This window comes from Protopterus annectens, chromosome 10.part0 (genome assembly GCF_019279795.1).
Source record: "Protopterus annectens isolate FY-2018-M chromosome 10.part0, PAN1.0, whole genome shotgun sequence".
Taxonomy (NCBI): domain Eukaryota; kingdom Metazoa; phylum Chordata; order Ceratodontiformes; family Protopteridae; genus Protopterus; species Protopterus annectens.
In genome coordinates, this window is record NC_056744.1 from 1,289,317,630 (window position 1) to 1,289,332,303 (window position 14,674).

A 14,674-nucleotide genomic window follows, 5' to 3' on the forward strand; every position below is an offset into this window, starting at 1 on the left:
GTATCAGGCATTGTAGTCACAATATCTGTTGAAGTCCCTGCAAGGACTTCTGACACGATTTTGCAAGGCTCTTCAAGTCTGTTGAGCTCTATGCTTAATTCTCCCTTTCACTTTTAGTTGTTCACACTTAATCGTATCAGGTGCATGATGGTGAGCAGTTGACTTTTTAATATTTCCTTGTCTTCAACTACTGCAGTGATACAATGCCTCTTACATTTCTCACTTATTTTGAGTGTACAGCACCAGTATTTCATCTGTCCTGCACATTTCTCTTAAGTAGTATTTATAGCCGTCTATACATAGCATTTTCTTTCCTTTTTGGGATATTATACTATCATACTGTAAGCCAATGATACTGGGAGCAGTATCGTGTAGGTCTGTGCTCTTTTCTCTGACAACCCTGTATCCTGCATAGTAAACAAATGGTACTCCTGTTATTTCAAACGCTTTACCATGTGAAACATAATATCGCAATGTCTGGTACTCACCAATATATTCACAAAACTCAGTTGTATAACTGTCTAAGTATGTGCAAATATTCCACGTAACACTTGGATGGTACGATAGTCTATTACATCCACTTGTATACCAAATGCAGCACTTTCTACTGTCTATGTCAAAAGACGGACTCATACATCATCGACGTCTCTATGGTCGCATTTATTTCTGCAAATAGTATTTGGGATGTCATTCGCACTTTTGACTTCAATATTCTGTACAGTTTGGCTTGTTGTTCGCAGATATGATTGTCGGGAAAATGTCTGTCGGCATTATAAACATCGGAGTTATAATAATAAACCGTTCCTGCTCTCATCCTGCATGACTCACCTCTTTTTCCCCATTTCTCACACTCCTTTACTTCTCTCTTCTCTTCATCATACTGAGCTTCTCTGACTACCACCATCTTCATTTCTGTCATTTACTCCTACTCTTGCTCTACTTTTTTTTCTTATTGTCCAGTCTTCTTAGATTCAACAATTAACACCTCTTATCCCCCTATTCTACTTTAACACTATGAAGATTTCATGTAAAACTGTAATGTCAACCCTGTTATTTCACATTGTAACAAATCTAACAGGAATATGCACCAATGGATTTTTCTTATTTTAATTGACTTATTTATGTGTGTGTGTGTGTGTGTGTGTGTGTGTGTGTGTGTGTGTGTGTAATTTTACCCTTTAATTTTTTGACAGTATTTTCAGTGCAATCATGGATTTTTTGCCATGTTGTGTAATAACATCGTTCTTCAATAGCATTACATAAATGTAAATGCATTGTCTTTATATTATATTGTTGTTCATGGAGCTTTTCTCCCTGAGACTCCATTGAAAACGGGCTCTTTTTGGCCAAATGGACTATCCTGGTAAACAAACTGTAAAATAAATAAATAAATATTGTGCCATAGCTTTGTGTTTGAGTGGAACATATGCCACTGTTTCAGCAAAGCCAAACAAAATATTAAGATGGGATATTTGCCTACAACATAACATGTTGGTAAGACTCCATACATTAGGAAATCTTTTTAAAGCTCAAACAATTTTGAGAAATGTTTTTATAGAAAATAAATCATGTTTAATAAATTTATATCAAAGTCTTGTGCACCAAGACAAATTAATAAATTCTGAACACTTTTGTCCTTATACAATAATGACTTCTTCAGAATTAGAAAAAAAATGAAAATAAAGTAATCACCAATAAAATGAATAAACCCTTTATTTTTTTATTTTAAATTCCGATTAAAGCTAACCATAGGTGCACGGGTGTGGCCATTGCTTAGCTATGGTTAATGCAGCTTAAATGGCTGAAGAGGATAGCAAGGAAGATATATGCAAACAAAGCCGCATAGCAATAGTGTAGTGGGCAAATTATTCACCTTAAGAGCAGGCATTCCTGGTTTGAGTCCCACTGCAACACATTCTCTTTTCCATGGCAAAGCACGTTATGACTAATGTTTATGTTGCATAACCCACTAAATAACATATATTTATGAACTGGAATACTGCAGTAAATGCACATGTGAGGTGTCAGTGTCATAATGAATAAAGCACTAGTAAGCAGGTTTAAGCACCAATAAGCTGTAGTAAGCATATTTAAGCACTAGCAAGTGAGTTTAACCCCGTTTGCATGCGGGTAAGCAATGTGCACACAGGTTAGGCAATTTTTAAGCTAACTCTCTGTAAGCATATGTAACAGGAGGTTAGCATGGCTTACCCTCGCACAAACCCACACAAACCTGCTTGCAACTGCACAAAACTGCCTTAATCACTCTGTATCCAATGGCCCTTGTTCTGCCCAGCAACAAAATAAACAGGCTTTGCAAGACTCGAACCAAGCATGCTGCACACCATAGCCAAAATGATTTACTACTAAGCCATGTCAGATACACATAACCCTGATGTTTTCACAAACATATCCAGACCAGCCATTCAACAGTACAGGAAATGTATTTCAACATGTAGATGTATATGTGTGTGTATATATATTAATATCTAAATATCAGTGGGAGTGGTAAGCACTAGGTAACCTATCTACCACATAAGGAGTGGTTCTGGCCCAGAAATTGTAGTTATTGGCCGTTTGGGCAGTTTTTCCATCTCTTTCTCAACTTTCTGATTTAAAAGCCCGCATTTGCACTTGTTTCCCCCCTTTCCTGTAACTAGTTTAGTTCAGATACAGATTCTTAGTTTTAGCACTTGAATTTGCTTATTCGTGATCAGCACTTGTTCAGAACTTGTAAGCACTAAATCACCTACTAATTACTATAGCACTCAACCTTCCTCATTACCTAAAGGAAAACAGTTTTTGTACTTACTTTTCTAACTTGCTTAGAGAAAAACAGCTATTTTACTCACTTTCCTCACTTATCTAGAGGAAAATAGTTTTTTTATTCGGGCATGTCCAAGGGTCAGCTTCCAGTATTCTCTCCTGTCTATCTGATGAATCTGGGCACCTTGGGGCAATGTAGAAATTGCCTCATGTACACAGACAACCCTCTCCACCTACCACCCAACACTACAACCTGTGAGAGATGCACTTATCTAGCCAAACTGGAGGTAAAGCTCTCTCCAATCAAGACTGAACTTGACAGTCAAGAGGAGAAGGTAAACACTTGCACCACACCACACTCATCACATAGTCTCACTAAATCTACACCACCAAAATCCACACATAGAAACACAAAAACATTCGCGGAGGCTCTCAATAATAATCTGCTCAAGCAACAGAGACCTCTAAAGCAGAAATGCAAGCAACACCCACGCCCCCAACACAACCCAAATGACACATAGCCCGCAGACTCACTGTGCCACTTAACCACAGCCAATAAGGCAAAACGATGTACCCAACACACTAGTCATAGGTGACTCTACAGTCAGGCACACTGATGTCCCACTCACCAGGCTAAACAAGGAGAAGGTTACTGTCAGCTGCCTGTCGGGTGCCAGGATCTGCCACATAACCCACGCACTCAGGTCACTCCACAACAAGTACAAATATGACTCTGTCATTGTCCATGTTGGTGTTAACGACCTGAGACATATCTCACTGGACCACATGAAAAGAGACATGGAAGAGCTCTCCAATCTTGTAGCCCAGGCAGGTATGACCCTAGCCCTGAGTAGCATTCTTCCATCACCCAGAATGATGCCGTAGAACAAGGACAAAATGATTGACTTCATCAATTGGCTAAGCTTCTGGTGCCATTCTAAAGGGATCCAGTATCTGTCTGCCTGGGATGACATGGTCGACAGACCACGATGCTTTGCCAGAGATGGCCTGCACCTGTCTCTCCTGGGATTCTGGATACTGGCTAAGGTTCTTGCCACCCCTATAGTGCCTTTTTTAGGCAAGGTTCAAATGACAAATTCACCGCCGTAACAGGAACAGGAAAGCAAAAACTGAGGGTGATGCTAGTCAATGCTAGAAGTCTAAATCTCAAAATGCACTCACTCGAGGCACTCCTTAAAATGGAGAACATCGATATTTGTGCAGTGACTGAGACCTGGTTCAAGGCTCCAGAGAGCACCCCTGCACTACCAGGCTATAAGTCATACCACACTTTTCGGCCATGTAACCTGGACCGGAACACCAAAGGCGGAGGTGTGTCCATATTCATTAAGGATATCCATACCTCCAGGCTAGTTGCTCAGCATAATGCAGCTGAGGTTATCCAAGTGCAACTAACTCTGGACAAAACTGCAATCCAAATTGTAGCTTGCTACAGATCACCCACCATGTCCCAGGATTCCCACTTCTCTTTTCTCGATGTACTGGAAAATATTAGGGTTCATCCAAACACCCTAATAATGGGTGATTTCAACTACCCCACCATTTACTGGGAAAACTACTCATGTACCAACTCCTTCACTCAAAGCTTTCTGGAATTCATAAACTCCAATGCCCTGGATCAACTTATCCACATCCCCACCAGGGGCATCAATATCCTAGATTTAGTCATTACCAACATGAATGACCGGTGTTCCACACCTGAAGTCAACGCCTCATTGGTCCGATCCAACCATAAGCTAATTACCCTAGATATCCACATCCTGCCCCCACTCCCCATTAAGGAAACCATGGTAAAAAATTTCTCCAAAGCCAATTTCATGCTTCTTAAGACAGAAGTGGTGAACTTCCTGACACCCATGCAGATGGACAATACATTTATGACTACTGAATCCTACACAATTGCACTTTATAAGCACTTACATGAGTGCATGGATCATGCTATCCCAAACAGAACCAAGACGCTATCCTCCAAAAAAAGGAAGCCAATCTGGTGGTCCCCTGCCATAAACAAACTGTACAACAGAAGGAAGAAACTGTTGCAAAAGAGAGTAAAATCCCATGAGTGGAAAAGCTCCCTGGTCGGCCTCCATAAAAGCTGTAATCCCTGATAAAATCCTCCAAAGCTAGTTACGAAAACAAAATCGCCACTGATTCTAAAGACAACCACAAAGCATTCTATAGCTATGTCAAGAATCTCAATGGTGACACTCAGATCTGCTCTGAGTTACTGCACAATGGCACTCACAATGGCACTAAATATACAGACCCAACTGATATTGCCAACATCCTGGCAGATAGGTTCAGTGCTAACTTTACCCCCCTCTCACCCCCTAAAGAGCCCATCTCTATACCGGAAGAATGCAAAGTTCCTGTAATCACAGCTGCATAGGTAAAAACTACACTCTCCAAAGCCAGGAATACAGCATCCATGGGACCAGACAACATCCCAGGCTGCGTTCTACATGAACTACAGAACGAACTGGCACCCCACCTAAGTACCATGTTCAATCATAGCCTCACCTCAGGCTTTGTGCCTGCTGAATGGTGCACAGTGACGATTATCCCACTCCACAAGGGGGCAGCCACCATGGACCCCGGGAACTACTGCTCCATTAGCCTGACTAGCTTGGTCTGCAAGGCCATGGAACGTATCATCATGGAACTTATAAACAAAGACATTGGTAATCTCCAAACTCTGGACACCACCCAGTTCAGGTTTGTAAAAGGCAGATCATGTCTACTAAACCTGATAGACTTCTTTGAAGCAGTCACCAAAGCCGTAGACAAGGGTAAGGTGTTTCACACAGCCTATCTAGACCTTGCCAAGGCTTTCAACACCACCCCCCACTCTGGAATTATAGATAAACTCACCAAACTAGGTATAAATCCCTATGTCACAAGATGGGTTGCCAACTGGCTCACTGACAGAACCCACACTGTGAAAGTAGCAGACTCAAAATCCGACTTCATACCAGTGACAAGTGGAGTACCACAGGGTTCAGTCCTGGGTCTTTTCCTGTTTGGAATCTACTTCTCTGAAGTACAGGCTAACACAGAAGGTCTTTGGCTAACAAAGTTCGAAGATGACTGCAAACTAGAAGCAATAATCGAAACTCCTAACGATGTGGACATCCTACAAAAGGGACTCAGTGACACAGATGTCTGGTGTCAAAGCCATGACCTCAAGCTCAATGCCAAAAAGTGCATTGTCATCCCCTTTGGTAAAAAGTCTATACCCATGAACTACAACATAAGTGGTAGTATACTTAACACCAAAAGTGTGATGAGACCTTGGGACACAGGTGGACAGTAGTCTCTCCTTTGATAATCACATCGCCACAGTAGTCAGGAAATCCTTCTACATGGCGCACCTCATCACAAAAGGTTTCTCATCCAGAAAAAAAGAGGTCATTGTTCCCCTCTACTCATCACTCATTAGACCCATTATAGAGTACAACTCCCCTTTTGGTATGTACCTCACAAGACATATACAACAACTGGAAAGGCCGCAGAAATACCTCACAAAGAGGATTACCAGCCTCAAACAGATGCCCTACGCAGACCGTCTCAAAAAACTCCAGCTTTTCTCCGTTGCATATCGCCTACTCGGAGGTGATCTCTGCCTAACATACAAAGCTATGTCAAACCCAGAGCTGTTGGACATGCTCCACTTAAATAAATCCCAATCCCTCTGAGTTACACCCTCTAGGGACCTAAACCTTGTCACCACAATAAACAGAACATGCTCGAGGGATAGATTCCTGTCCCAGAGACTTCCCATACTCTGGAATAAAGTACTTATCTATATCAAACAAAGCTCCTCATTAGCACTCTTCAAGAAAAATCTTGATGATTGGATGGGAAATAGGAATTTCACCCCAGTGATCACCTCAGTGGCTCTGCTCGACAGTGGCACAGGAAAATAATTTTCTGGGGTGGCAAAAACCAGGGTACTTTTTTGGCTGGGCTTGTATAGGCCTCAGGGGCGATAGCCTAGTACCTACCTATGAACCTATAAAACATATCCTATATATGTATAGATATAAATATATATATATATATAAACATATATACAAACAAATGCCTACATCTATAGATATATATGTTTACATCTATATGTCTAAATATATATTGCAAGTTATATATATATGTAAGCAGATATATATATATATATATATATATATATATATATATATATATATATATATATATATATGTATGTAGGTATATATGGACATAGTTATATTTATGTAAGCAGATATATATATATATATATATATATATATATATATATATATATATATATATATATATATATATATATATATATATATATATATATATATATATATATATATATATATATATATATATATATATATATATATATATATATATAGGTATATATTAACATGCATCTGTAGATAATGGGTAAATAAAAACATATATGTCCACATGTACCGTTAATGGGGTTGAGAGGCCCCAAACAATATAAGTCTTGTATGAATAGGTATACCCCCCAGTCAAACACATTCACCCTGCAATACACTACCAAGTGTTGCAGATCCCATAACCGGTACCTGACACGACATGGACATCCCTAGGATACATATACACAGACACATATATGCAGATAGGTATACACACACACACACACACACACACACACACATATATATATATATATATATATATATATATATATATATATATATATATATATATATATATACATACATATATATGTATACGTAACTACACATACACACGCAGAGATATGTATAGTAAGATACATATGTAGTAGGTGCACACAATATGGAACATCCCCTATTCCTATAGTTTCCACCTTACCAACTGGAGACTGTATGAGCCACTCATACAAATGACAATCATTGCCTGCAACATATAACCACAGAGAAATCAAAGGATATAACACCACACACAGGTTTGCATAAATGGGAAAGCTTTATTTGTGTACTATTACAGTTGTATATGCCATGTGGTAAAGCTGTTTAGACACAGACATCCACATAAACTGAGTAATGCAACTGTGAAACAGTTATAATAATACAGTATTCTGGAAAAGGTAACAAATGTTGCTGTCCAGGCCAAGGCCATCAAGTAGTACAATAGTAAAAACAGACTGGGCCACAGGATTCCAAACAATCAACAGTAAGTAATGCAGATGTATAGTTCAGCAGCCTCTATCTACACCCTGTAGACAACCCCTAGGGGGTAAAGACCTCAGCTGACACAATGGGATGTAACTGTTACATAACAAGGCACAACTGACACCATCACAAGCACACTGACAAACAGAACAGTCTGTATGGCAGGTGGCAGTAGGCCTGCATTTAACCAAAGTGGATTGTATGGTAATGTACATCCATATACCTTAAGCCAGCTCACCCCTGATGGTCTTCCGGACTTTGGGCTTTCAGGATTCTGTAGCACTCCCATATACATATATGTATATACAGATATATGTATGTATAGATATACGTATATGTATATATAGATATATGTATATATGGCTATATATGTATGCATATCCTATGTGTACAGATATGCCTAGTTATGTTGGTATATATGTAGATATCAAAAACTATATATGCATGCATATCTACTCTGATGTGCCATCTACTGTCAATATATATGTGGATATCCATATGTATATGTGCATATGTATATATATATATATATATATATATATATATATATATATATATATATGGGTGTTTATTTGTATAGCTATGTACATATACATATCCATCTATGTATGTCGATATGTATGTGTGTATGTCTATATAGATATCTGGATAATCATATGTAAATATATCCTCACCATATGTCCTGAACATGGAGTGTAGGCCTACCTCAGACCCAATAGTCCCAACTTTGTAGTGCAAGGGGATGTCAGGTATGTATACCAGGTATATTTGTACACTATTGCTACTGTAATAGGGAGTGTCTTCAAAGACATGGTGTGTGTGGGAGGTCACGTTTGCTTTTAACATGTGCACCATTGGCTACTGACAGACATCCGAAGAACATCATAGTACGGTACCACTGCTAACACGTAATGCTCCTGTGGACTACAGCAGGGATGATGGCCAATATATGTTGACAGTCTGACACACTCTGGACAGTCCAGAGGTATACACATAACCCCTTAGTGCAAGACATGTGGATCAATCCTGACAATTTGGATGTTAAAAGCCATGTAGATGGGTATAACACGTAACTACTGGTATACATGTGTCACCATAGGTTATGCATTCACACATCTCTGCCTGTCCTGCCATATACTAACTGCTGGTACAGAGGTGCCATGGCCACATACTACCCACTAAATATTGACATGCATCTGTACAGCATCCCACTGCTCTGTCTGACATACATGACTGTTATGGTGGCCCGGTGGCAGTACATCTGGCAAGTATCTGGACATTACATCTCCTTGGGTAAGTACACTAAGCTGCTAGGCATGTAACAAAGCACTGTGCAGGCTACAGGCAGACTGGCTCAACACTGGCCTACATTTCCTATGGGGGAATGCACATGTACCTGCATATATAGCAGGCTCTACAGGCATGCCACAGCACAGAGTAACATACACCTGTGTGAAAGTGCATAACCACAACCGATGTGAACACAGCCACAGCCTCATATGGTATGCTAGCGTATTATTACAGTATATGGACTATCTGTTCAACACCAACCTCATATGTGCCACTCACACACTAACCCTACATATACTGGGCTGCTACAGTGTGCTCCGATGCCTGTCTGTGGTATGGGACATGTGTGTGTATGGCCCTACAAACATGTCAGCCAACAGGGTAACATACAGTGGAGCAGCATGTAACATCAGATAGAACAGGACCAAGAACAATGACATCTATCACAGTCTGTACACAGGCCAAGGTACATATTAACAATACACACACTGCCGACAATCACCATAAGTACACAGTCTTCAGTACTGTACACACAACCACAGAATATCCAGGTTATGTCATCAAATATAACCCCCACTATACATAACATGTGTAGCAGTCTGATATCTCATTGGCTAGTTATCAGATATGATGTCACTAATTATGGTGTATAGCACATATGCACCCCTTACTGCATGACATATGTACAAAGGTTAACAGATATGAGGCTGGAGGCACATACACAAGGCCAATATTGACATGTTGCTGTGATAACCTCATGCATTTACTGTTGTAACTGGGTTTGTTGCAACGTATGTCCTATGAGGGATATGAAGTCAGTAACACTCATGGCTGTCACCATCTGCAGACTGCAATCCTCACACTACCTTCTGCAGTTCACAGATAGGTGCTCTGTGGGTAACACCTGAAACAAAAGGCAACACACACTGGCCAGTCTGCAGATGACCCTACAGATGGGTGTTCCCTCATAAACATAGCACTGACATGGCAGGTATGAAACATGTAGGATGGCCATATCTGCACACACCCTGTTAAACCAACATTACTCCAAATGCAGTATAGCAGCACTTACAGTCTGTAGTCAGGTCAGGCACATCCCCATCCTCTGTGTTGGCCTGTAGAGGTAAATTCCCAATCCATCTGATATGCTGTTTGCCAAAAAACAGATTGAGTTCCTGCTCACAGTGAATGAAAGGCCCAACACCAACATGATGTTTCTAGATATCGGTGTGTGTTTCCATGCAATTGGCTATGGGAATGTTACCACAGCTGTTCCACATGCAATCAGCTAGAGGAGGGCTGGAATTCATGCAGAGGCCATCAGCTGATCCTGAGCATCACTTAAAATACACATGCTGCTGCCTAAGCAATGCAGGTGTAAGTCTTCACATCCACCAGAGATGGAGTGAGAGAGGCAGACAGAGGCATAGAAAAGCCAGGGAGGGGTGGGAGAGTAAAACTTAAGCATGTTTGTGTCACACACCTACCAGTACAGGGTATCAAACCTCTGATGACTATGTAATGCTATCACATGTCCATGCAGTTAGTGGATGTGCCACATAGGTCACATGTTGGGGAGCCCTCAGAATGTATATAACATGGTGAGTGACATCTGCAACAGGGATATGGTAGCTATGTGATAGGTGTAGTACACATGCCTATCTGCATGAACAGGTGTCAGTGTCAACACAGCCACACTCTCACAGGAATGCACACACATTGACACACTTGGCAGGGCCAGGAATACAACTCATCACTAGTGGGATTGCCACAACACAGTACTGTGCAGGTATCACATGCACCACAGGGGTCATACGGAGGTTATATGTGCAAAGGGTATGTGGAGGTGTCTGACATCAGACAGCATGCTTCAGTATGCCAATGGGGGTTGTAGTGATTGTGAATGTGGTCATACACATCATGCACCTTACACACAGACACAGGTGTCAGTACTGACATGCATGGGTGCACTGCTTCATGGGTGTGTTGTGGATGATGGTGCCAGGTGGCTACACAAGGCTAGGTGATGGGTATACCTAGACATCAGGCCACATGACAATGGTCTGCAATGTGGCTCAGGGGTGTAGTGTCAGGAGTTTCCCACACAGGTGGGTATTGTATTCACCATCCAGTCACCTGGGTGACTATTGCGTGTGGCCAATGCTGTGCATTGCTTGCCAAGTATGTGTTCCTTAGTCCATGATATGGACAGTATCTGGGATGTGCACACCTCCCACATGCATGTACAGTGACATGTGGAACTGTACCTGGGGTGCCTGGCCCATGTTGTATACACAGAGTGTTATCATCAGATGTGCCAGTCCTGGCCTCATGTGGTGGGAACTATTATTGACCCCGCACCTACATTAATAGCATGATACCATTATTCACTGGTGTCAGTGGCATCTGTCCATACAGGGCTTGTGTTTCAGGCATGGTATGTCCTTTGTGGGTCACATTTGATGGCACCACAGGTGTTGCAGGTGTCCAGTGGGGAACATTGGGGAGATGCACTGTCGGCATGTACATGCCTATTGGACTGATGGACAGGTTGCTATGTCCTCCGTAGTCCACTGCAATCACACCATGGTTACTATCAGTGGGCAATATGCAGGATACTACCAACATAGTGGATGTTGCCTAGCCAAGTGTGTGCGTGTGTATGAGACATGGGTTGAGAGTGTTTCCTGGGTAATACAAGGGTTGCTAACATTGTTCAGCTGGCATTGATGTCACATCTAGGGGTATGGATTTGCCCCCAGCCTCTCGGCTATTTCACATCTGTTATCCCTGCAAGGTGGACATTGTGATATATACTTGGCCCACAATATAAGAAGTTTGCAAAACCCGCTCCACATTGAGTCCAGTTGTTACACACTCACCCCCACCTTCACACAGGATATGAATCACACACACACACACACACACACACACACACACACACACACACACACACACACACACACACACACACACACACACACACACACACACACACACACACACACACACACACACACCTGTCATGTCTGGGATTAGAACTCCTACCTAACTAGTATATTACATTACGGCACTACACCGTTATATGACATGCCATGGAGATTACTCTAGTACTCCTTCCCTAAAGGTGTATTTCACAGTGAATGACATCAGCAAGATTGCCAAAGTAGGGCATTTGAATTGTAGTGAGTGTGACTAGCCTAAAATGCATTGCTCCCTACACAGACATAGAAACACACACAAACCATCCACAACTGCCATGTGTGGGAATAGAACCCCTACCAGAGTTCTATATCACACTACAGTACACGGGGATTGCTGGAGTACCCCTTCCCCAAAGGTGTATTTCACAGTGAATGACAACAACAGGATTGCCAGTGTAGGGCATTTGAATTGTACTGAGTGTGACTAGCCTAAAATGCATTGCTCCCTACACAGACATAGAAACACACACAAAATGTCCACAACTGCCATGTGTGGGAATAGAACCCCTACCAAAGTTCTATATCACACTACAGCATGATGCTGTTATAGGATGCACCATGGGGATTACTGGAGTGCTCCTTCCCCAAAGGTGTATTTTACAGTGAATGACATCTGTAGGATTGCCAAAGTAGGGCATTTGAATTGTACTGAGTGTGACTACCCTAAAAAACATTGCTCTGTACACCGCCATACACACACACTTGCCAATCTGGGATTAGAACTCCTATCTAACTATTTTATAACACTACAGCGGTATGCAGTTATGGGACGTACTACTGATATTACTGGGCTCCAACCCTCCCAGAGATGTATTTCTAGGTGGATGACATCAGCAGCCTTACCAAAGTAGAGCATATGAATTTTACCTACCCTAAAAAGCATTGCTGTCTACACAGACACACACACACACACACACACACACACACACACACACACACACACACACACACACACACACACACACACACATGCACACACACACACACAAACACACATACACACACACACACACACACAAACACATATGCCAACTCCCAAAGGTGTATTTTACAGTGAATGACATCTGTAGGATTGCCAAAGTAGGGCGTTTGAATTGTACTGAGTGTGACTACCCTAAAAAACATTGCTCTGTACACCACCATACACACACACTTGCCAATCTGGGATTAGAACTCCTATCTAACTATTTTATCACACTAAAGTGGTATGCAGTTATGGGACATGCTACTGAGATTACTGGGCTACAACCTTCCCAGAGATGTATTTCTAGGTGGATGACATCAGCAGCCTTGCCAAAGTAGAGCATTTGAATTGTAGGGAGTGTGACTACCCTAAAACGCATTGCTCTCTACACAGAGACAGACAGACAGACACACACACACACACACACACACACACACACACACACACACACACACACACACACACACACACACACACACACACACACACACACACACACACACACACACACACACACACACACACACACACACACACACACACACACACACACACACACACAATTGCCATGTCTGGGATTGGAACTCCTACCTAACTAGTTTATCACGTTACAGCAGTACACAGTTATAGGATGCACCACGGAGATTACTGGGCTACAATTCTCCCAAAAGTGTATTTCACAGTGGATGACCTCAGCAGGCTTGTCATAGTAGGGCTATGGGGAGGGCAGTGTGTGTGTGCATGGGCCATAACCCATTCATCTAGAGGTTGACCACACCACATGTGGGCACACACAGGGTCATATTTCACAGGTACATGTATACAGCTGCTAGATGACTACTTCCTTGTACAGTCATGTTGCACAGCTAGCACTTGCACCACATAGTCTGTAATGCTGACAGAGACTGGTGGCTAGTATATACAGTGAGTGACATCTGAACCTCATTTGGTTGTGGCCCTTTGGCTGTGTGCTGGGTGGGACAGGCCTGGATGGCTCCTTGTCACAGTCACCCTCTTCCACACATCTATGTATGTCTACCTTTGGCTTATTTAAGTGTCTTGTCCTTAGATATATGTCTGTATTTCTATGCAGTGTACGCAAAGCATGAGTGGTGCATACTGAGGAGTGTCTGCACTAACATCTGCGACTGCCAGATATGTCTGATCCACTGGTGTTTGCAGACATGGCCTTCATTTGTTTAAGTGTGTGAGCATGCCCAGTATGACCGTTCAGTATGTTGTTGACTGACATTGTCTTCATTTCTCTAAGTGTGTGAGCATGCCCAGTATGCCCGTCTGTATTGAATGTGTGGATCGAGTCCAGGTAGTTTGTATTGCAGTGCAGACCTTTGTGTTATACATCTACAGGTAGCATACTGTTTCTGCATGATATCCATCAATCATTTGGCATTGACTGTTACTACATTTCTACATAGTATGGAGGGCACAACTGACTATTTCTACATTTCTACACAGGA